This window comes from Melanostigma gelatinosum (genome assembly GCF_949748355.1).
Source record: "Melanostigma gelatinosum genome assembly, chromosome: 9".
Classification (NCBI taxonomy): domain Eukaryota; kingdom Metazoa; phylum Chordata; class Actinopteri; order Perciformes; family Zoarcidae; genus Melanostigma; species Melanostigma gelatinosum.
The window spans coordinates 28,554,944-28,577,077 of record NC_136642.1 but is presented as its reverse complement, the minus strand read 5'-3'; the positions used below and the strand labels follow the sequence as shown (position 1 = coordinate 28,577,077).

The following is a 22,134-nucleotide window of genomic DNA, read 5'->3' as shown; positions in this document are numbered from 1 at the left end:
TATTCTAAATGGGCAAAACTGTATCGATGAAACCCAAATTCTCCCCGGGAATCACTTTAGTAAATTCTATTCTGATTAAATACCTACTGCCACTTTCACTGTTAGCATGCGGTGTGCACTGCAGACATGAAATACATCCCATCCCAGGAAGTAGGCGGATGTGTCATGGAGGTGTTGTTTCCCCCCATTCTAGCCAAACAGCATGCGACTGCGATATTACAAAAAGGAACTTACCATTTCTTTTTCTGACGAGAATGGAACTCCTTTCTTGGGTTTAGGATTAGACGGTTCTTTACAAGGTGCCTAAGATTGTACAGAGAAAATATATGCTGTTGTCATATAACTTCTGGAGAAGTTTGAGGAAGACTTGTGTGAAGGCAGAGGCGTTGCAGTTATAAAGGTGTCTACATTTACAGTGGATCAGCTAGCCTACAGAGTACTCTAGTCTTATACACAATGACAACAGAAAACTGAGAAAAATAAGTTACACCTCTGATAGCAATCTATCAAGACCTTCCTTCAAATAGCACAAATTATGTATGCAAGTCATTTGTTGTAGTTGTAACAGTAATGAAAGTATGTCCAGCCTTGAATTGTGTACGTAAGGCCTGAGCCTAGTCAATGCTTAAAAGCTAACATGAAACCAACTTGTTTGACCAGTGTGTGAAGAAATATGATGGTCGTCATAAGAACAGGTGTCCTCACAAAGCAGGTCCATGCTGTGCCCATCCCCCGACACACAAGTGATGCCATTTACTGACCGGGATGGCTAATTCATGTTTGACAAGTTATCTGCTGTCCTCACAAGACACTGTGACCAGACATCATTTTACTTTACCAAGTTTTCTAAAACATTCGACCAGCTTCTGTTTGACCCAAAGAGTGGAGACATATATGGTTCAGGTAAAACAGCCCGGTACTACCGTCTTCCCCCAGCCACCCACATGTAACGTCTTGCCAGTGTGTGAAAGAAGAATACATTCCAACTTACGTTCTCATTCACTGGTGTGAAGGGAGTTGCACAAGGTGTATTCAAAGCATCACTTGATTCACCACAGAATTCCTGTGAATGAGTCAAAAATAGGCACACTCTTAGAAAATATAAAAACAGCAGCGATTCATTTACATTCAGCAATCAAAGTTCTACAACACTGGCCATTTGTCTGGCTGAAATTCTGCTTACTAGCCAGCAAGGAAGGATGGAACATAAAAGATCACTGATGAATCCTATACACGGAGACAAAAGAACCTGAGAAAAATACCTTCAACTTATGAGAGAAATCTATCAAGACCTTCCTTCATATTCAATAAATACCACAAATTATGTATGAAAGTATGTCCTGCCTTGAATAGTGTACGTAAGGCCTGAGCCTAGTCAATGCTTAAAAGCTAACATGAAACCAACTTGTTTGACCAGTGTGTGAAGAAATATGATGGTCCTCATAAGAACAGGTGTCCTCACAAAGCAGGTCCATGCTGTGCCCATCCCCCGACACACAAGTGATGCCATTTACTGACCGGGATGGCTAATTCATGTTTGACAAGTTATCTGCAGTTCTTCCGCATTATTATTATTTACACTGTTTTATATTGTAGTTTATATAATTTTACACATTTCTTATTTCCATATATGTTATTTATTGTTGTAGTATATTGCACATTTCTTTTTTCTATTTTCTTATAATTTGTCTTTGTGTACTTTTCTATTCTAAATGGGCAAAACTGTATCGATGAAACCCAAATTCTCCCCGGGAATCACTTTAGTAAATTCTATTCTGATTAAATACCTACTGCCACTTTCACTGTTAGCATGCGGTGTGCACTGCAGACATGAAATACATCCCATCCCAGGAAGTAGGCGGATGTGTCATGGAGGTGTTGTTTCCCCCCATTCTAGCCAAACAGCATGCGACTGCGATATTACAAAAAGGAACTTACCATTTCTTTTTCTGACGAGAATGGAACTCCTTTCTTGGGTTCAGGATAAGACGGTTCTTTACAAGGTGCCTAAGATTGTACAGAGAAAATATATGCTGTTGTCATATAACTTCTGGAGAAGTTTGAGGAAGACTTGTGTGAAGGCAGAGGCGTTGCAGTTATGAAGGTGTGTACATTTACAGTGGATCAGCTAGCCTACAGAGTACTCCAGTCTTATACACAATGACAACAGAAAACTGAGAAAAATAAGTTACACCTCTGTTTCACTGGGACTTTAAGGACATTGTAATGTCTGGGAATAAAATATGATCTGAATAAATCAGCAAAGTAGTTCAATGAAAAGCAGGAGACAATGAAACACTGTTGCCCCGTCAGTTACCACACACTATCATTTAGAGAACATGAGAACATAAACTCACCATTGATCTCCATGGCCAAGAAGACGCCCCATAGTTGTACGTTATCTCCTCGCCTGGAAATATGTCTTTTATAGCAAACAGGCACAAGTGTGGCCTTCCTTTGAAAATTATTTTTTTAACTTTGCAGTTGGGATTTCTGTGATTATCATTTGCTAGTCGTCCGAGTGTTCCATCCTCTTCTATGCTGTAAGACAAATAGCCCAGATAAAACTCAAAAGCTTTCCTGGGGTTAAATCATTCAAAATGTCATGACAGAAATATTTTCTGTGTTGTCCAACCTTGGTTTATATGTAAAACAGGAACCTTTTGTACACATATACCACTGCACCACTCTTACATTTTCCCACGCATTGTGCTGTATAACTTTTGGGAAATTCACACTCACAAGATGAGGCCCTGGTTAAACTAAATAGATACAAGTATACCATGCAGCATACACCATCTTTGTTCTGAATCTGAACTGATGATTGATTTGTTCTTTTACAACAAATAACTCTATAAAAAGAAATCCATTTCAGTAAATCAACAAGCAGCTAACTTACCAATAGTGTGTTCCATTCCAGATGAAATCAAACACACAGGGATTATTTGTGTCATCTACACCTGTAGTTCGTGACAGAATTCCACGGTACTCCATCACAAAACTGGATGGTGCAATGTATTCCCGTGTAAAAACACCTCTCCCTAAAATAGCAAGGAAAGAATTAACTATTTGTTCGGCAATTAACGCTACTCGTGGCTTATCTTCTGAATGAAATAAATCCTGCAAAAACATGGAATGTAGGTCGCAAATTCTTAACAAAGTTAACCACACAATGGCTTTATCTGGGTGGGCCGCCCACAGTTATTTGTGCCCTGCAGGTACATTTGGAGTACAGATTTTACATTTGCTTGATCAGCACAGATCTTTATACAATAAGCTCTACACTTGCATGTATTTGTGTTTGTTAACAGCAGTGGTGGGCTGTCAGGGCCTTCAAAGCCTTCTCTGCTGGCCTAAACAGAATCACAAAGTTATCGCTATTTTATAATTTAAAACATTTTCATAAATACACTACATGTATTCTAATTTATCAACATATTTTCCCATTATCTTATGTTCTCATTGCACTGCTACTGTCTTCCTCAGTTGCTCTGCTTCCAGTGCAGCTTGTTTTAAGTAGAGCTTTCATCCAATCAGCGTTCACCTCTGTGTCTCTAGGTAGAAGACTAGGCCTGCAGACTCTCACTTGAATCTCTTTGCAGTTTAAGTGAATGGGGACGATATTGTTGATTGTCATCGTGTTCAACCAATCAGATCTTTAGTTTGACATGTTGGGCGTATTCTTTGACGTGTCAGAGCTGCTAGCTGGCCTACAAGTACGTGATTGGTCAGTGGGCTAGCGTGACGTGTTGGGCGGTGACAATCCCAAAATCTGCTGCCTCTGTGAGCGGACATCTTCAGCCTCAAACGCATTAAAACGTATTCAAGAAATACAACTGGGAGACTCCACTGTCTTCACTGGCGTCCATGAATGGAGAAGGACTTCTTACTGGAACTAAAACACACGGATGTACTGAACAACCGTGAGATTAAACTCTAACAAAGAAAGGAGGATGCACTTTGTCTTTAGATAGTGAACAGCAGCTCTGCTAAGTTAAATGCGTTTGTTTTTACATCTGCAGTAGCTTTAATATGCTTGTTTATATATTATTATTTTTACAACTTGTTTTTATGAAGATGGATTTTTGTTTGGTTTTATATGCGATAGGAATTATTGTTACGTCCAATGTTGCTCTGGGGACATATTTAGCCAGTGCTGGCAACTTGCCGACTTTCTCGCTAAATCCGGCGACTTTCCAAACCCTCATGGCTATTGGAGACTTTTCTGGTGTTTTGACTGTGACGTTAAAGCTCGTACATTCTGCACTGTCCTGAACGAGCAGCGGGGGTGCTGCCATGAACCCTTCCGCCGCCCAAAAGCACTCATAGGCGGGTACTGTCATATACGGTAGTCTAATGCGCATATACTGGGGTTTATACGGGAGTTCCAGATGTATGTAAAGTGAGACACGGTGATCCATTAAAACCAGCTGAGCAAACTAAGAAGCCTCTATTGCATTGATTTACATGGTGTCAGAAGTGAAAGCGGAGACATGACAAAGTTCAATCCCCCGACAAACTTTTCCTTCGATAAGCCAGGAGAATGGCCGGAGTAGAAGCAGCGTTTTGTGAGATTCAGAACCGCCACCAAGCTGGACAAAGAAGATGGTGCCGTGCAGGTGAACAGCCTGATATACGCTATGGGAAGCGAGTCGGAGAACATCTTCCGTTTGTTTGCATTTCCCGAAGATGGACATCAAGATGATTTTGTTCGGGTGCTTGGAAAGTTCAATGAGTACTTTGTGCCGAGAAGGAATGTAATACACGAACGTACATGTTTCCATCTGCGCGTGCAAATACCGGGAGAGAAAGCTGAGACTTTTATCAGGGCTTTGTACGAACTAGCGGAGCATTGTGAATTCGGCGCTCGCAGAGATGAGAATATCCGTGACTGAATCGTCGTATTCTCTGTAGTTAGTGTATTTACAGGTGTTGAGCTTCATTTTAACATAATAATAATAATAATAATAATAATAATAACTTTAATTTATATAGCGCCTTTCAGGGGACCCAAGGCCGCTTTACAAGAGTAACAGTTTAGACACAAACAGTTTAGACAAACAGTCAGAAAAACAGAACAAGTGAACATGAAACAAATAATAACCGTAGCTGTGTTTCAGCTGCAGGACAGCAGTGAAGGCCCAGGTATAAAATGCACGGCCCGCCACTGGTTAATAGTAACTTGTCAATTGACAACATGTACAAAACTGCGAGTTAACTATGATGTCAGTGGTGTCCAAACAATATGAGATGAAAGACTTACCTTTAAATGTGTCAATGAATTTTCCTTCCAGAAAAGATTTGTCTCTGGCCAGAATGATATGGTCCATGGCATCTCGATCAGGAGTCTTTCTTCTCCTTCTCGCCGCCATCTTTGCTGCAATAATTTCCAGAGAACATGCTGAGTCTGCAGTACTAAACCAATCTGTATTTATAGTGAGGATAGCAATAATTAAATTAGGTTTCAAAGTTGGATAATTAACAGGGGCATATTGTTTGATACAAACTTCCTGAAAAACAAAGTTGCACAGATCACCTTTTAATAATAATAATAATAATAATAATATATGTGAAGAGACTGTCTGATCACATGTCCATGTTAATTATTCCTCACAATAATTATGAATGCTCGGGCTGACGAACGTCACCGGGCTTAAGTCATATCAGCTGTCACTAATTAAGACGTCTTATTTCTAATGGATATTATTTTTAATACTTAATATTTTGGTTACTCTGTTACTTTACTTGTTGGTGTGTCTTGCTGCTGTAACATACAAATGTCCCCCTGGGGATGAATAAAGTACCTATCTATCTAAATCCGACTCGCTAGCTTCTAAGCTAATTTTAACATTACCTCCAATGGGGAAATGCTAACCGCGATTAGCATTAGCGAATATACCGGTAATAACTGTTGCTCGTCGTAGCTCGGAAAAGCATTTACAGCTAACTGGCTTGGCCAGTTGCTGCTAGCACAACGAGCTCCAATAACAGCTGATTCCTCCGCAGACTTTTACAGTGCAGTAAAAGTTTGCGGTGGAATCAGCTGAACATTAAGCCGGATTGATTCCACCTGGTGCAGAGCCGGTCCAGGCTCACGAGGAAGTGGAGACGTTTGTTTTACAAAGCAACGAAAAGACAGCCCTTCACTAAATGCATTTAGTTGTTAATACATCGTTAAAACTTTCACTTACCAGTTCGGTAAAGTTAATTCCAAGTCCGTATTAGCCCACAAAAGACGTCCATCGAATCCAGACTCATTTCTTCAGCGTCAGGGCGAAACCTGACCGCAGGTTCAGAAGCCAATCACTGACCAGCATCTCCCTGAGTGACTTCGAGAACAGCCAATCACTGATCAGAGTGTGTGATTGACTTCGAGTACAGCCAATGACCAGTCTGCCTAATACTAGCCAATGATTGACGACACACTGATACACATTCGCGGGAAAATAAAAAAATAAAAAGAAATGTGGAAATCTAAATTATACACTGGGCGCACACACTGGCATACACTAGAATTCTGGTGAAACCGAGTTGTTGAGACATGCGGAGAAAATGCGGGAGGACGTTAGTTACGTGTTGATAAGTGCCTCTACAGTGCGCGACTTGTGAGGACATGGACTTTGTCCTCACAAGTCCAGCATGTCCTCACAAAGTAAGTATGTAAACAGGTGAAAAGCCCTCACAATCCGGAGATACCAACACACACACACACACACACACACACACACACACACACACACACACACACACACACACACACACACACACACACACACACACACACACACACACACACACACACACACACACACACGCGCGCGGGTGGTTTATGAGGGCTTTTCACCCATACCAGTTCAAACCCTGGTATATGGAGACGCACCTTTTCCTTAGTCGTAGACAGTGATAATAAGTATTAAACTGGTCCTTATGATAAAGGGAACAAACCTCACTGTTCAGAATTAATATCTCATCAAAGAATCTGGAGATATTAAGACCTGACATTCTACAGGACTGTTGGGACGGGGCGGATCCTAACATGCCGCTGACTTATGAAGACCCTGCTGGTTTAGCGGGACATTACCAATACACACACACACACAAACATGGCAAGACCCTGAGTTATGAGGACCATCCTGGTTTAGCGGGACATTACCAATACACACACACACAAACATGGCAAGACCCTGAGTTATGAGGACCATCCTGGTTCAGAGGGACATTACCAACACACACACACACAAACATGGCAAGACCCTGAGTTATGAGGACCATCCTGGTTCAGCGGGACATTACCAATACACACACACACACAAACATGGCAAGACCCTGAGTTATGAGGACCATCCTGGTTCAGTGGGACATTACCAATACACACACACACACACAAACATGGCAAGACCCTGAGTTATGAGGACCATCCTGGTTCAGTGGGACATTACCAATACACACACAAACATGGCAAGACCCTGAGTTATGAGGACCATCCTATAGATAGATAGATAGATAGATATGGCAACCCACCTGACATAACAGACAACGTGCTGTCTGACACGCCCACCACAGAAGAACAACATTCTACTCTGGTGAGGCACATGTGTTCTGGGAGGCGCACTACGCTAAACTAGTTTACCAGTAAAACCAACAGCAGCACACCCACTTCAACCTCTTCCCGCAGTGTTTAGGCAGCTACTCCCTACCGATTCAAACAGGGCTAAAGCAATCGCCACGGCGATTGTTATATTTATAGCCGCAGATACGAGACCCTAATCTGGACTGGAACACCAGACTGTACCAACATGCTTAATGTTATTGAGCCCCGTGACACTACTCATTCACGAGCCCATTTCGCCAGACCATAATTCCTGCTTTGTTAAAGAAAACAAAAGTCCAAACAGAGAATCAAATGTCCGAGGCTCCCGCTGTTCCTCTAACAACAGACGGCCGGACGTCACGGACTACACAAAGCTACCTGACTGTAACGACACATTACCTCACTACTGAATGGGAGATGAAGAGCCATGTTCTTCAGACACGCCCCCTCGAGTCTCACCAGCTAGGCATTTCTGCTTATTTGCTGTATTGAAAATGTACCGAACCTAACCATGGCACCACTGTATTGTATTGAAATGAGAATTTCGTGAACTGTATACCCCTAATACACACACATAAACTCAAACAAACCCCTCCCATTAAACTAGAATTACCTCTTCACAGTTGTATGCATCCATCAACCAGTCATGTTACAAATTACATCTATGTAGGTTTAAATGTTAACATTTCACACGCACATTTTTTGTATTCATTCGTGTGATATTGTCATAATTAGCAAATGAAGACTTTTTGTCTGGTCAGTGACCTTTGACCATCAAAATCTAATAATTTCATCCTTGAGTTCAAATGGACGTTTGCATAAGAATGGTAGAGACGGACAACATTTGAATTGCATATATTCAATGTTTATTCTGAAAGGTTGCTTTTACTTTAAAATTGTGACGACTTTTTTGTTTGTTGTTTGTTTAGAATAAGTATAAAATGGTATCAGCAACAGGGTAATGGAGGAAATAAAATCAAAAGCTAGATCAGAATGCCTTTAAATGAAAATACATTTATTGTGATGTACATGACTTTAAACATTGAGAATGTACAAGATTTCTGTCGTAAATAAAAGAAAAATGCTACATTTAAAACGCACTGCGACGAAACAGAGAAACGCACTGCTGCGAAACGCACTGCAAGCGACACAGTAACCGGCACTGCAAGCAGCGCAGTGAAACGCACTGCAAACAACGCAGTGAAACTTACTGCAAGCGGTGCAGTGTACAGTGAAACGCACTGCAAACGATGCAGCGAAACGCACTGCAAATGACGCAGTGCAATGCAAACGCAGTAAAACACACTGCAAACAACGCAGTTAAACGCACTGCAAACTGCCCCATTAACCGGCACCGCAACAGAAACAGACGCAGTAAACGGCGCTACAAACTGTGCTGCAACAGGTGCAGTAATGCAACAGATGCACTAAACTCTACGGTTAATGGATATTCATGTTACATTATTCCTTTTGTAAGTCAGGCCCCTGTTCCTCACAAAATCTCGGATGTTTTGAACAGTTCTGTCTTTCAAAACATGGTCTTGAGCATTCTTACATTGCTCACACTCAACTTCGTAGCAAGGTGTCCCTTTGAAATGTGTATTCTAAAGTGTTTCATGACAGATGAAACTTCTACCTTGCTCCACGGCTTTTTGGAAGATCTTCTTCAGACATCTGCCAATCACAAGAACATATTTTCCTTGATTAGATTATAATAAAGACAATCATAAGTTTAGTCGAGATTTACAACATTCTTGGAATAACTTTTGATGCACTCAAATGTAGCATTTGTGGGTTATCGAGTATATTATTTATCAAAGTTACATATACTTAAGTTCAATTAAAATGAGTATAAAAACAGCATTATGTCACCACTGTACCGATAGTATTCGGTAAATAAACTTTACATAACTCCTGCTTAAGGCTGTAACATAGTACACTTAAAATATATATTTGAAACATTCGAAATTGTACAAAAACTTTTCTCTTTAGGACTGACTCTCTACACTGTTATTTTTGCAAGTGTGCAGGTCGGACTTGTGAGTTCTGGCATCTTTGAACTATCTGCATTGGTTGCCAGGGCAATGTGTTTTTCTAGAAATAGAACCAAAACTAAAATGCAGAATGAGGCGCATCGTCTTTTCCTCCGCACAACAGTACAATGTAGTAGTGGTACAGAAGAACCTATCACAGTAGACAAAGCCATAAGTCTTTATGCAGGCCCACTTAAGCATCAACAGGACCACATACATTGAATTGCTAAAAAAATAATAATTAAGAAATCCATCCATAGCATTATTATATTTACCTTCGGAGTTGGTGGCCTCATCCTGGGTCAAATCAATCTTCTTTTTTCTCCCTAAAACAACAAAAAACAACTTGATTTCTATACCATAACTCCAATTTTAACAATCCAAATACTTGAAGTTTCTAAGCATCAGGAAATCTGAACCTTTGTCCTCACAAAGCAGGTCCATGCTGTGCCCATCCCCCGACACACAAGTGATGCTATTTACTGACCGGGATGGTTAATTCATGTTTGACAAGTTATCTGCTGTCCTCACAAGACACTGTGACCAGACATCATTTTACTTTACCATGTTTTCTAAAACATTCGACCAGCTTCTGTTTGACCCAAAGAGTGGAGACATATATGGTTCAGGTAAAACAGCCCGGTACTACAGTCTTCCCCCAGCCACCCACATGTAACGTCTTGCCAGTGTGTGAAAGAAGAATACATTCCAACTTACGTTCTCATTCACTGGTGTGAAGGGAGTTGCACAAGGTGTATTCAAAGCATCACTTGATTCACCACAGAATTCCTGTGAATGAGTCAAAAATAGGCACACTCTTAGAAAATATAAAAACAGCAGCGATTCATTTACATTCAGCAATCAAAGTTCTACAACACTGGCCATTTGTCTGGCTGAAATTCTGCTTACTAGCCAGCAAGGAAGGATGGAACATAAAAGATCACTGATGAATCCTATACACGGAGACAAAAGAACCTGAGAAAAATACCTTCAACTTAAGAGAGAAATCTATCAAGACCTTCCTTCATATTCAATAAATACCACAAATTATGTATGAAAGTATGTCCTGCCTTGAATAGTGTACGTAAGGCCTGAGCCTAGTCAATGCTTAAAAGCTAACATGAAACCAACTTGTTTGACCAGTGTGTGAAGAAATATGATGGTCCTCATAAGAACAGGTGTCCTCACAAAGCAGGTCCATGCTGTGCCCATCCCCCGACACACAAGTGATGCCATTTACTGACCGGGATAGCTAATTCATGTTTGACAAGTTATCTGCAGTTCTTCCGCATTATTATTATTTACACTGTTTTATATTGTAGTTTATATAATTTTACACATTTCTTATTTCCATATATGTTATTTATTGTTGTAGTATATTGCACATTTCTTTTTTCTATTTTCTTATAATTTGTCTTTGTGTACTTTTCTATTCTAAATGGGCAAAACTGTATCGATGAAACCCAAATTCTCCCCGGGAATCACTTTAGTAAATTCTATTCTGATTAAATACCTACTGCCACTTTCACTGTTAGCATGCGGTGTGCACTGCAGACATGAAATACATCCCATCCCAGGAAGTAGGCGGATGTGTCATGGAGGTGTTGTTTCCCCCCATTCTAGCCAAACAGCATGCGACTGCGATATTACAAAAAGGAACTTACCATTTCTTTTTCTGACGAGAATGGAACTCCTTTCTTGGGTTCAGGATAAGACGGTTCTTTACAAGGTGCCTAAGATTGTACAGAGAAAATATATGCTGTTGTCATATAACTTCTGGAGAAGTTTGAGGAAGACTTGTGTGAAGGCAGAGGCGTTGCAGTTATGAAGGTGTGTACATTTACAGTGGATCAGCTAGCCTACAGAGTACTCCAGTCTTATACACAATGACAACAGAAAACTGAGAAAAATAAGTTACACCTCTGTTTCACTGGGACTTTAAGGACATTGTAATGTCTGGGAATAAAATATGATCTGAATAAATCAGCAAAGTAGTTCAATGAAAAGCAGGAGACAATGAAACACTGTTGCCCCGTCAGTTACCACACACTATCATTTAGAGAACATGAGAACATAAACTCACCATTGATCTCCATGGCCAAGAAGACGCCCCATAGTTGTACGTTATCTCCTCGCCTGGAAATATGTCTTTTATAGCAAACAGGCACAAGTGTGGCCTTCCTTTGAAAATTATTTTTTTAACTTTGCAGTTGGGATTTCTGTGATTATCATTTGCTAGTCGTCCGAGTGTTCCATCCTCTTCTATGCTGTAAGACAAATAGCCCAGATAAAACTCAAAAGCTTTCCTGGGGTTAAATCATTCAAAATGTCATGACAGAAATATTTTCTGTGTTGTCCAACCTTGGTTTATATGTAAAACAGGAACCTTTTGTACACATATACCACTGCACCACTCTTACATTTTCCCACGCATTGTGCTGTATAACTTTTGGGAAATTCACACTCACAAGATGAGGCCCTGGTTAAACTAAATAGATACAAGTATACCATGCAGCATACACCATCTTTGTTCTGAATCTGAACTGATGATTGATTTGTTCTTTTACAACAAATAACTCTATAAAAAGAAATCCATTTCAGTAAATCAACAAGCAGCTAACTTACCAATAGTGTGTTCCATTCCAGATGAAATCAAACACACAGGGATTATTTGTGTCATCTACACCTGTAGTTCGTGACAGAATTCCACGGTACTCCATCACAAAACTGGATGGTGCAATGTATTCCCGTGTAAAAACACCTCTCCCTAAAATAGCAAGGAAAGAATTAACTATTTGTTCGGCAATTAACGCTACTCGTGGCTTATCTTCTGAATGAAATAAATCCTGCAAAAACATGGAATGTAGGTCGCAAATTCTTAACAAAGTTAACCACACAATGGCTTTATCTGGGTGGGCCGCCCACAAAAGCTACTTGCGACAAATCTAGCGACTTTTTGTGGTGTTACATTTGGAGTACAGATTTTACATTTGCTTGATCAGCACAGATCTTTATACAATAAGCTCTACACTTGCATGTATTTGTGTTTGTTAACAGCAGTGGTGGGCTGTCAGGGCCTTCAAAGCCTTCTCTGCTGGCCTAAACAGAATCACAAAGTTATCGCTATTTTATAATTTAAAACATTTTCATAAATACACTACATGTATTCTAATTTATCAACATATTTTCCCATTATCTTATGTTCTCATTGCACTGCTACTGTCTTCCTCAGTTGCTCTGCTTCCAGTGCAGCTTGTTTTAAGTAGAGCTTTCATCCAATCAGCGTTCACCTCTGTGTCTCTAGGTAGAAGACTAGGCCTGCAGACTCTCACTTGAATCTCTTTGCAGTTTAAGTGAATGGGGACGATATTGTTGATTGTCATCGTGTTCAACCAATCAGATCTTTAGTTTGACATGTTGGGCGTATTCTTTGACGTGTCAGAGCTGCTAGCTGGCCTACAAGTACGTGATTGGTCAGTGGGCTAGCGTGACGTGTTGGGCGGTGACAATCCCAAAATCTGCTGCCTCTGTGAGCGGACATCTTCAGCCTCAAACGCATTAAAACGTATTCAAGAAATACAACTGGGAGACTCCACTGTCTTCACTGGCGTCCATGAATGGAGAAGGACTTCTTACTGGAACTAAAACACACGGATGTACTGAACAACCGTGAGATTAAACTCTAACAAAGAAAGGAGGATGCACTTTGTCTTTAGATAGTGAACAGCAGCTCTGCTAAGTTAAATGCGTTTGTTTTTACATCTGCAGTAGCTTTAATATGCTTGTTTATATATTATTATTTTTACAACTTGTTTTTATGAAGATGGATTTTTGTTTGGTTTTATATGCGATAGGAATTATTGTTACGTCCAATGTTGCTCTGGGGACATATTTAGCCAGTGCTGGCAACTTGCCGACTTTCTCGCTAAATCCGGCGACTTTCCAAACCCTCATGGCTATTGGAGACTTTTCTGGTGTTTTGACTGTGACGTTAAAGCTCGTACATTCTGCACTGTCCTGAACGAGCAGCGGGGGTGCTGCCATGAACCCTTCCGCCGCCCAAAAGCACTCATAGGCGGGTACTGTCATATACGGTAGTCTAATGCGCATATACTGGGGTTTATACGGGAGTTCCAGATGTATGTAAAGTGAGACACGGTGATCCATTAAAACCAGCTGAGCAAACTAAGAAGCCTCTATTGCATTGATTTACATGGTGTCAGAAGTGAAAGCGGAGACATGACAAAGTTCAATCCCCCGACAAACTTTTCCTTCGATAAGCCAGGAGAATGGCCGGAGTAGAAGCAGCGTTTTGTGAGATTCAGAACCGCCACCAAGCTGGACAAAGAAGATGGTGCCGTGCAGGTGAACAGCCTGATATACGCTATGGGAAGCGAGTCGGAGAACATCTTCCGTTTGTTTGCATTTCCCGAAGATGGACATAAGAGATGATTTTGTTCGGGTGCTTGGAAAGTTCAATGAGTACTTTGTGCCGAGAAGGAATGTAATACACGAACGTGCATGTTTCCATCTGCGCGTGCAAATACCGGGAGAGAAAGCTGAGACTTTTATCAGGGCTTTGTACGAACTAGCGGAGCATTGTGAATTCGGCGCTCGCAGAGATGAGAATATCCGTGACTGAATCGTCGTATTCTCTGTAGTTAGTGTATTTACAGGTGTTGAGCTTCATTTTAACATAATAATAATAATAATAATAACTTTAATTTATATAGCGCCTTTCAGGGGACCCAAGGCCGCTTTACAAGAGTAACAGTTTAGACACAAACAGTTTAGACAAACAGTCAGAAAAACAGAACAAGTGAACATGAAACAAATAATAACCGTAGCTGTGTTTCAGCTGCAGGACAGCAGTGAAGGCCCAGGTATAAAATGCACGGCCCGCCACTGGTTAATAGTAACTTGTCAATTGACAACATGTACAAAACTGCGAGTTAACTATGATGTCAGTGGTGTCCAAACAATATGAGATGAAAGACTTACCTTTAAATGTGTCAATGAATTTTCCTTCCAGAAAAGATTAGTCTCTGGCCAGAATGATGTGGTCCATGGCATCCCGATCAGGAGTCTTTGTTCTCCTTCTCGCCGCCATCTTTGCTGCAATAATTTCCAGAGAACATGCTGAGTCTGCAGTACTAAACCAATCTGTATTTATAGTGAGGATAGCAATAATTAAATTAGGTTTCAAAGTTGGATAATTAACAGGGGCATATTGTTTGATACAAACTTCCTGAAAAACAAAGTTGCACAGATCACCTTTTAATAATAATAATAATAATAATAATATATGTGAAGAGACTGTCTGATCACATGTCCATGTTAATTATTCCTCACAATAATTATGAATGCTCGGGCTGACGAACGTCACCGGGCTTAAGTCATATCAGCTGTCACTAATTAAGACGTCTTATTTCTAATGGATATTATTTTTAATACTTAATATTTTGGTTACTCTGTTACTTTACTTGTTGGTGTGTCTTGCTGCTGTAACATACAAATGTCCCCCTGGGGATGAATAAAGTACCTATCTATCTAAATCCGACTCGCTAGCTTCTAAGCTAATTTTAACATTACCTCCAATGGGGAAATGCTAACCGCGATTAGCATTAGCGAATATACCGGTAATAACTGTTGCTCGTCGTAGCTCGGAAAAGCATTTACAGCTAACTGGCTTGGCCAGTTGCTGCTAGCACAACGAGCTCCAATAACAGCTGATTCCTCCGCAGACTTTTACAGTGCAGTAAAAGTTTGCGGTGGAATCAGCTGAACATTAAGCCGGATTGATTCCACCTGGTGCAGAGCCGGTCCAGGCTCACGAGGAAGTGGAGACGTTTGTTTTACAAAGCAACGAAAAGACAGCCCTTCACTAAATGCATTTAGTTGTTAATACATCGTTAAAACGTTCACTTACCAGTTCGGTAAAGTTAATTCCAAGTCCGCATTAGCCCACAAAAGACGTCCATCGAATCCAGACTCATTTCTTCAGCGTCAGGGCGAAACCTGACCGCAGGTTCAGAAGCCAATCACTGACCAGCATCTCCCTGAGTGACTTCGAGAACAGCCAATCACTGATCAGAGTGTGTGATTGACTTTGAGTACAGCCAATGACCAGTCTGCCTAATACTAGCCAATGATTGACGACACACTGATACACATTCGCGGGAAAATAAAAAAATAAAAAGAAATGTGGAAATCTAAATTATACACTGGGCGCACACACTGGCATACACTAGAATTCTGGTGAAACCGAGTTGTTGAGACATGCGGAGAAAATGCGGGAGGACGTTAGTTACGTGTTAATAAGTGCCTCTACAGTGCGCGACTTGTGAGGACATGGACTTTGTCCTCACAAGTCCAGCATGTCCTCACAAAGTAAGTATGTAAACAGGTGAAAAGCCCTCACAATCCGGACACACACACACACACACACACACACACACACACACACACACACACACACACACACACACACACACACACACACACACACACACACACACACACACACACACACACACACACACACACACACACAGAACTAGAGCGAGAAGCTGCACCAGCTGTTGCTCTCCCTGGAGACTACTGTACATTGCTGCGGTTACATTTTAGTGTCTATATGTTGAAATTCACGGTAAACGCATTTAAACGGCACAGATCGGGAGTGAGCGAAGGACTTTGAAATGCTGTTAAGCATTCCAACTATTGTTCTTCGAATCTTCTTCTATTTCTTCCATCGCACTGCTTCTCCTCCTTCATTTTTTAAGCTACAGAAACCGTTCAACTATTAAAATGTTCAGCTCTTTCACCAGAGGGGTGCTATGACTTTTCATATTTCAATTATTAAGCTTTTTATTTTCAATGGGATCTCTATGGAGAATATTTTCAAATGGCTTCAGGCACACAGGTGTTCGCGATTGAGCCAATTAGTGATGTTGATAAACACACAGACTCACAGACAAACACGCACATACACTCCTCTCCCTCTCTCTCTGTGTGTCTCATAGTCATTCAGGTCTTAGGGATCTTCAGAGGTCTTCCCCCCCCCCCCCCCCACACACCCCATTTTTTAATAAAAGCCGCACACACATGATTTGTTGCAGCTGTTACGTGTTGCATCTCGGCCAATCAGACATGAGTATTCTGATAAGTTTCCTGATTCGAGTGACATTTACACACACCGCGACACAAGAGGGAGAGGTGAGGAAAGACATGGCAGAGCAGGACAACAGTTAAAAGATAAAACATCGGACAATCTCCAAATGAGAAATGTTGAATAAGGACAATTGCTGCTTTGTACGTGTTGTGGAAGTCCCTCAAACGTCGGAATGCCAAACGCCGTCATGTCTGGTTCATAATATTGTTCAGAGGAGCTCCGTGGATTGTATCGAGCTGTATTCACTGTCCAGCAAGCCACCGGTCGCTGTTTACTACAGCTGTAGGAACACTAAATAAACTGATTTGGCTGTGATTCAACGGCAATAAACCGACAAAAAGGGACTCCGAAATAACTTTGTAGGTTACTGGTCTTCTCAATGGAGCTCTGATGGATCGGTGCTAGGCTATGCTAACATCGTAGCAGCTCCACCAGCACTCAATAACGTCACGTAGACGTAAATACGGCAGCGTCTATTCATTGTTTGTACCGTATGGTTTACACACACACACACACATGTATACACATAGTTTGGTCCGTCTCTGTTGATATGAGGTATCGTAGAGCTCTGGGTGAACACAGACGGCGACAGGATTTATTTCCTGATTCAACGGCAGGAAGCCAGTGATGACAGGGGGAGCAACTCAACGCTGATAGGCTATCGCGCCACAGCGTCACGCGATTATGTCGCTGAAGTTGAAAAATTTCAACTCGCGCGTTGGCGATTTTGCGGCGTCCAACACGTCCACCGCACTGCAATAACGCGTCCAACGCGCCATCGCAAAATCGCAGCGCGCCAGTCTCATCGCGTCTGTGCATAGACTTTGTATGTAATCTCGACGCGCGTCAAAAAATCAACGCGACCGGTGTGAACGCAGCATTAGAGACTTTTAGAGGACCCCCCCCCCCCCCCCACACACACACACCCCATTTCAAAATAAAAGCCCCAGAGAGTGAATTCTAATTGAAATGCTTGTGATGAAGCCAGGCATTTAATAACCTCTGTTTATGTGTGTCAAACATTATGATTATGTCTCCTCTCCCCCCCACCCCATCACCACCCTTTCAAAAATAAAAGCCCCATGGATTAACTGTATTTAAACAAGCTCAAAATTAGGCTTTTTTGTTCAAAAAAATGAATGCTCGTACTAATACTGCGACAACTACTACTGCTGCTGCTAATATAGTATTACTACTACTGCTACTATAACTTTTGCTGCTGCTACTATTACTGCTACCATCAATATTATACCTACCACTACTGCTATTACTACCACTATTACTTATACGACAACTGCTACTACTGCTATTCATGTAGTAATACTACTACAGCTATTAGTACGACTGCTACTAGAACTACTGCTACATCTTCTACTGCCATTACTATTACTACTGTGATATTAAATACTACGACCAATACTACAGCTATTACTATGACTACTGATACTACGTCTTCTACTACTTCTTCTAATTACTAATACTTCTACTACTAATAATACTTCTACTACAACTTCTACTACTACTACTACAAATATCACTACTACTACTACTACTCGTACTTATTCTAATGCTACTAATACTTCTACTGATAATACTTCTACTACAACTTCTACTACTACAAATATCACCACTGATGAATTTATTTAAGCCACAGAAACTGTTCAAATATCAAAATGTTCAGCTCTTTCAGGAGAGGTGTGATATGACTTTTCATATTTGTAATCTTTAAACTTTTTGAATTATTAAGCTTTTTGCAATTTGTTTTTGAATTGGATATCTATTTTCAGCAATGTTTTTGCGATTCATTTCAGTTTAACATTAGCATTTAACAAGGAAGCAGCAATAATAATTATTAGTACTAAATAATAGATGACAAATGACTCTGAAATACAGTTTTTAGATGGTAAGGAGCTCTTTGGATGAAATCCATGTTAGTCACAGGTAGAAAACCTCGGTAATTTGTTAACATTAAAGCAATTTGAGGAGTGAAAGGGTTTTATATATCTGGTGACTGCACAATGTGTCACGACCAGGCCGTGCCTCCTGTTTTCCCGTGTCTCATGTGTGTGGTGTGGGCGTGGCTCCGACCTGGTCTCCTCCCGGCTTCCTCCTTATTGCTATTCATTCATTCACCTCACCAGTCCAGTCTATCCAGCTGCCTTCCATCAACTCATCTACTTAACAGTTTATCTACCCTGGTTTTACATCCATTCTTCGCCAGATCGTTGTTTCAACCTCCGTGGTATCTCATTGTTCTCGGCCGCTCAGTATTATAGATCAGTCAATCCAACCGTTTTCCCTTTATTTATACTTACCTTGTCTCCCTGTGCCCGCAGTTTGGATCATCCCCTTCGGCTCCCCATTCTGCCTGCCCTGCCTTGATCTGCCCGGTTCCCCACCCTCGTCCTCTTGTCCTTGGTCCCCCGCTGCGCCATCACATTTACCCATTGTCCTCCTGGAATTAAACCTTTTCACTCATTACTCCCTGGTCTGCGTCTGCATGTGGGTCCACCACCACACCCTGGGACAGAACGATCTGGCCCCCATGGACCCAGCAGACCAAGATTCCCTCCGTCAGGCACTCGCCTCACAGGGTGCTCTCGTGGGAATTTTCTATTGACTTTAGGACTATAGAGCAAGGTTCAGGGTGGACAGAATTATTTACCCAGGGTTTTTTCTCTCCGAGGGCTTAATAACCCTGTGAGAGACTAGTTAGTTGTTAGGGATGACTCAGAGTCTTGATGCTTTTATCTCCTTTCTATCAGACTAGATAATAGTCTTGGTGAACTTCGGAGAGAGGCTTAGCTGCTCTTTAGGTTTGCCATCCCCTTGCTCAGCCCCTCCTCCTCCCGTGAGAGCCAACCACGGCCCAGCCTGTAAGTTCCATGCCCTTCCTGGTTCCCCTCTCCCCAGCGGAGGAGCCCATGCAGCTGGGCATAGCACACCTTTCAGGGGCACAGGGCCTCCGGAGGATCAAAGCGGGATTGTGCATTTACTGTGGCCAAGCGGTTTTCTGGTCTCCTGCCCCCAGCAGCCAAAAGAGGAGGCTCATTAGTAGAGGTGGGGATAGTGGTGGTCAGTTACACAGACCAGAATGCAGCAGACTACTCTCATATGGAACCAACAGTCTCTTCCCATACGTACCTTGGTGAATTCTGGAGCGGATGAGAGCTTCATCGATGCCAATCTTGTTTTCCAAGCCAGAATCTCCATTCAGCCACTCAGTCCCCTCTGTGCCCATGCTCTTAATGGGAAGCTTCTCGCTCATGTTACCCACGTCACGGAGCCACTGCATCTGGTATTGTCATCACCATTTGATTCCATAGTATCTCTTCCCCTCACATCCCCTTGGTCCTCGGTCAGACCTGGCTAAGGCTCCACAATCCCCATATTGATTGGTCAGTAAATAAGGTTCAGAGCTGAAGCATATTTTGTCATTCATCCTGTCTAAGCGCTGCCCCCACTTGACACTGAACCCCCTGATCTGTCAGCAATTCCCTTCATTTATTAGGATCTAGGTGAAGCATTCAGCAAGCTCTCTCTCTGCCCCCGCACCTACCCTATGATTGTGCCATTGACCTGCTCCCTGGTGCCCCACTACCATCCAGTCGCTTGTACAACCTGTCTCGCCCTGAGCGGGAGGCCATGGAGACATACACACACGAGACTCCCTAGCAGCAGGTACAATTAGGCCATTAGATCATCCTCCCCGGTTGGTGCTGGGTTTTTCTTTGTGTCCAAGAAGGACCACACACTACGCCCCTGCATCGACTACCGTGGTTTGAATAACATAACAGTTAAGAACAAGTATCCCCGTCCTCTAATAAACTTAGCCTTCAAACCATTACAGGGAGCCACCATCTTCTCTAAACTCGACCTCCGGAATGCTTATCAACTAGTTTGTATCAAGGAGGGGGATGAGTGAAAGACTGCTTTCCGGACCCCCTGGGTCACTTTGAGTACCTGGTCATGCCTTTTGGACTAACCAATGCCCCTGCTGTCTTCCAGGCTCTTGTCAATGATGTCCTTGTTTATCTGGACGACATCCTAATCTTCTCTCGAAACACAGAGGAACACATTCAGCATGTGAGGCAGGTTTTCCAACGACTTCACGAGAACAAACTCTTTATTAAGGGGGAAAAATGTTTCATGTGGCTTCTGTGGATTTCCTGGGTTATATCATTGAGAGCGGGCAGGTGAGGATGGCCCCCAGAAAAATCCATTCCATGGTCCATTCCTCAAACAACTCCAGCAGTTCCTGGGTTTTGCCAATTTCTTCAGAAGGTTTATCGACGACTACAGCAGAGTGGCGGCACATCTCACGCCCCCCTTCTCTTGGACCCCCGCAGCAGATGGTGCTTTTGCTGAGCTAAAGAGACTGTTTACAACAGCGCCTCTCCTCGTTCATCCTGATCCCACATTTCAGTTCACCGTGGAGGTTGATGCTTGTGACACAGGAGTGGGGGCTTCAATTCCCGTCAAGCCCGGTGGGCGTTGTTCTTCGGTCGAATCAACTTCACACTCACCTAACGACCCGGTTCCAGATACCTCAAGCCTGATGCTTTTTCCAGAAGGTTCATGTCCGACCACCACGCCACTGATCCCGAGACCATACTCCCTTCGCCATGCCTCGTGGCAGCGGTGACTTGGGAGATTGAGTCCCTGGTTAAGGAAGCCCAAAGAATCCTGCCAGTTCCAGGTGGGGGTCCTATAAAACTCTTTTTGTGCGGGAGCCAGTCTGTTCACAGGTTCTCCAGTGGGTTCACACCTCATCCTGGCGTCAATCGCATTTTATCTCTCATGAAATGCCGATTCTGGTGGCCATCCATGGACACGGACACCTAAGCATTTGTACTTTCATGCACAGTGTGTGCTCGCAGCAAGTCATCTCATCAACCATTGACCGGCCTATTCCGTCCCCTTCCTGTCCCGCAGCGTCCTTGGAGCCACATTAGTCTCGATTTTGTCACCGGACTTACACCGTCGCAGGGTAAGACCACCATACTCACTATCGTTGACAGATTTTCCAAGACTGTACATTTTGTGCCCCTACCAAAACTCCCCACAGCCTCAGACACCGTCGTTATTCTGGTCCACAATGTTGTCCGGCTCCATGGGATCCCATCCGACATAGTCTCCGACCGTGGACCACAATGCACATCCCAGGTATGGAGGGCCTTCTGTCGAGCTATTGGAGCATCTGTCAGTCTCTTGTCAGGTTATCATCAACAGCCCGTGCCACAATTTCAAAGTCTTATTCCGAATGCACACGGACAATCTTTACTAATACGCAGTAGTAAAAGTGTCAAAGACAGACACAGTCCTCCTGTTGGGGACTG

General features: G+C 42.4%; 1 protein-coding gene and 2 long non-coding RNA genes across 4 annotated transcripts in view; all 3 read right to left on the bottom strand.

The window, feature by feature from the left end:
• The window catches only part of tgfb2 (transforming growth factor, beta 2), a 117,810-nt gene that overhangs the window by 20,705 nt on the left and 74,971 nt on the right, over positions 1–22,134 (bottom strand). The gene's annotated exons all lie outside the window — the stretch shown is intronic.
• Positions 1,915–3,032, bottom strand: LOC306782392. The gene is made up of 3 exons (XR_013772269.1): positions 2,900–3,032; positions 2,358–2,541; positions 1,915–2,007 (listed from the first exon to the last, which is right to left on the bottom strand). It is a non-coding gene; the product is annotated as an uncharacterized lncRNA (long non-coding RNA).
• On the bottom strand, positions 11,265–12,362 carry LOC306782393. Its single transcript, XR_013772270.1, has 3 exons — positions 12,250–12,362; positions 11,708–11,891; positions 11,265–11,357 (listed from the first exon to the last, which is right to left on the bottom strand). It is a non-coding gene; the product is annotated as an uncharacterized lncRNA (long non-coding RNA).